The following is a 4,137-nucleotide window of genomic DNA, read 5'->3' on the forward strand; positions in this document are numbered from 1 at the left end:
CTAAAACAAAAAATTATTTCTAAATAAAGTATCTTCTGTAGTTTGACTTTAAAGAAAAGCTACTTATATTATAATACTTCACATTTTTATTTTTATTTTTGTTTTTATTTTTAGCAAATAGACTGCTGTCAGAATGCAGGATGGGAGGAAGGTGCGTGGGGCTGTGCCTCGGAAGGCAAGAAAGCGGAACCCATATTGATAAAATCTGACCCACATGGATTTTTTTTCCATTATCACTCATTATTATTATTATTGAAGAATTCTATTATTTAATATTGGAATTTGACAGATGGAAGTAAAGTTACCCAACTGTTTGGTAAGGGAGCTCCTCGGTTGAATTTTATTGTATCCGTCGACCTTAAGCTAGCAATTGTTGGGGGGGCTGTAATTTTTGTACTCTGTCGTTTTTTTGTCATATTTGATGGAGTGGTGCTAGTTTTATTTATAAAAAAATAAAAGAAAAGAAAAGGAGAAAGACTACTCATTTTCTACAATCGTGAAATCACCTGTTCTGCTTGTACATGAACACTGGAACTCTTTCCTTAAATTTTTTTATCATTCCATATATAATTAATTTTGAAACAATCTTTATAATTTATTTTAATTTATTTTATATAAAATTATCATAATTTCTAACAAGTTGATACTTAATTTTATTAATATTTTTTTTATTATATAATTAAATACATAATATATTTTAAAAATAAAATTATTAAACTTAGTAGAATTCGTAACATGGATTAAGACGTGTTAAGCCATGAAACTTGGATCAATCTAATATATCATTATCTGAGTATTAAAAAAATATTATTTTGATTTTTTTTAAAGTCAAGTCATGTTTTTACCGGTCATTTAAATTGTCTATAAAAAATGATAACAATCATATTTTTTAAAAAGAAAAAAATTGAATTGAAAAGAAAAAAACCAAAATTGATATAAAAGGAAAATAAAATCAAATATTGAGGGATAAAATTGAGAAAAAATTAAAATAAAAAAGTATAAAAAAAAATAACAATCAAAATAATGAGTATCAAATTTGATATAAAAATCATATGTCAATGGATGAAATTAAAAAAAAATCAAATTTGATATAGTTAAAAGAATAAAAATTAATTTTGATAAAATGAACAAATTACCACACTTTTTTGAATTCTTTCAAGAGTGTTTTCAAGGTTAAGGAGAGAGAAAAAATGGGAAAAACAAAAAACACGTTGAAGCTCCACCATGAAGGAGGCGACGAGATGCTTCAAATACTATCCTGGAATGTGATTTTTTGATAACAAAAAGCATCACAAGTACCAACAACTTTTTATTTAAAATATTATATTTTATTTAAAACACTTAAATGCCCCTAAGTCAACTTGCATGTAAACCACTATGTAAACATATGACCGAAGATAATAAGATTTTGATAAGTAAAAAAATGATATGATCTTACTTACACCACCAATTCGGACTAATATAATGTTTAAATTGAAGATGATCAAAGAAGAAATTAATGGGCTAAGTATAGAGGTTCATGTTAAAAAGGAGCAAATATGTCATACTTGACCTTTGGATACTTCTCCGTTTATATCTAGAGCTTTAGAAGGATTTTTTTTTTCTAATTGGGTTATAAAATAGACATTTAAACCTTTGCAACCATGATTGTTAAAATCATGATCTAACTCATAAAATCATATGATTTTACGAGTTAATATATTTTATCATGTTAAATTGGTTTAAAAACTTGAAAAATAATAAAATCGTATCTAAATTGTGAAAACCGGTTGAAATCATGTAAAATCATGATTTTAAATCCAGTTTCACGTGAAGGAATATATTATTTATTATATAATAACTGCACGGTTGCACCAAAAAGTCAAAAACCTAGCATTTCTCTTTCCTAAAGTGCTTAGCTGCTTTTCTTAAATGCCTTCAGTTCTAATATTTCAAAATCCAAACTTTCAAATTCAAAACAAAGTAAAAAACCATCTCTGCAATCTGTCTCTCTTTCACCTTCAGAGTTCAACCCTTTCTCTCTTTATTTTTTTTTAACTATTCTCCAAAATCTAAATCTCTGCTGACTTGTACTCTTGGAAGCAAATCAATCAATCTTGGTGGAAAAGAATTATATCTGCAAATTACAACTAACCGGTGAGTGATCTGTGATTTGCAACTTTAAAGTTTGTTTTGTTACTAGGTCATGTGGTTATGTTGTGCTGTAATTTTTGTTTATATTCTTGCATTTAAACATTACATAAATTATATATAATTGTAAGCAATGAGAGAGATGGATATAGCTTGTAGGCTTCTGATTGAGAATTATAAGCGTTTTCTCGATGGCTTTATGCATGGGAAAGAGATTAAAACTAGTTCTTTGGTTTGGGAAAATGAATAAAAAGAATGGGTGGTCTTCAATTCTGAACTTGTTTAGAAAGTGGTAGGCAAAAATTACTTTATAATGTTGAAATCTTTTATAATGAATTGATAATCAAAATTCTATCTTGAAGCAATAATCTAATCAAAATCAAAACACCTCACAATGAAAAATCCTTATAAAAGAATAAGAGAAATTGAACAAAAAGGTACCTTGAAAATGAGCAATGTGGAAGCAACAAGCTCGAGGGTGGTTAAGGGAAGGGTCAAACTAGGTTTTACAATACTTGCATGTTCTGAGAATTTTGTTGTTATTCTGGTTTATGGAGCAATGAGTTATCAACAATCTTTGTGATTCTATAAAAGGTTTTTAGTAAGATTGAAGAGAGAAGGTTGTGTTTTGATGGAGAAAAGGTGAGAAACTAAGTGTATAGTGGTGAAGAGTAAAAGTCATATATTTTCTTTTCTTTTGTTCTCTCAGTGACTATTGAGAAAGCAAGACAACCCTCTTTTCCCATGAAAGGAGATTTGCTATAGTGGTTTGTTTGATGGGTCAATTAATGGGCTTGGATTTTTTCCTAAAAATATCTCTCATTTTTTGCACACATTTCTCTTTGATAAGTGAAATAAAAAGACATTAGGAATGATTTCAGCTTGTATCGAGAAGAATTCTAATATAAGATAGTTTATCAAGAAGCTTTTTTATAAAAATTTCAAATTTCATTATGATTTTACGATATGAGTTTATTTTGTATTTTCCGTGTCATGTCAAAAATGCATTTTTGACAACCTTGTTAGCAATAATATATGATAGGCTCATTAATTCATTTAGACAAAAGAAAACAACGTGTTTGAAGTTGGTTTTGGAATCAAATTCAGGTTGTAATTCCAATATCATTTAGTTCTATGTTATCAAGTATACCTTCAAATAATACTGTTGAATGATAATTTAACTTTTTGGTTTTTATTTTCTAGAACTTAATGACCAAACAAGAACCCATTTTCCATTCAATCTTTTAAAACCCAAATCAAATCAAATCAAATATAAAAAAGACCTAAGATTTAGGTGGAAATGTAAAGAAATGAAGGCTGATGAATTATTTTCCCTCTCTTCTCATTCCATCAACAAAATCCCTTTCTGCTACTACACCTCAACTTAATAAGAAGTGTTATAATACTTATTATATATAACGAGTGCTGTTCATAAATACAAAGTAAGGAGTGTTTTGAGGAGCAATAATGTTATGTTTTTTCTTTCCACTCCCACTAGATATTATAACTTAGGATTTAGTTTATCTAGTAAGGGTGTGGATGCTCTAACACTTAAAGTAGGAGGAGAAAAAAAGACACAAGGGATATATAAAAAAAGATATAAACATTTCCTATAAATAAGAGAAAAAAATCACATTACAAAAAACACTCCCACAAGAAAGAAAGAAAATATAAAACAATAATAAAAAAAAAACAAAGACAAAAAAGAAAAGAAAAGAAAAGAAGTTTGTAAAAAAAAAAAGGCCAAAAAATCAAACCCTAAAAAAAAACTTTTCTCTTAATTAAAACTAAAACTAGTTGTCATTCTCCTCTTCCCCTTACCTTTCTTCACTAAGATCTGACTACATACAACCTTCAATTATCATTAACCTCCTAACATAGCCAAGTGTTATTCCACACCTCGTTTAATAGTCCATATAACCTATAAGAATATCCTATCCATACCAACAAATGTCAGCCTTGATAGACCCGAACCAGCTACAAACCAAACTAGGTCTTAACTGACAC

Source organism: Populus euphratica, unplaced genomic scaffold (genome assembly GCF_000495115.2).
Source record: "Populus euphratica unplaced genomic scaffold, PopEup_1.0 scaffold485.1, whole genome shotgun sequence".
NCBI lineage: Eukaryota > Viridiplantae > Streptophyta > Magnoliopsida > Malpighiales > Salicaceae > Populus > Populus euphratica.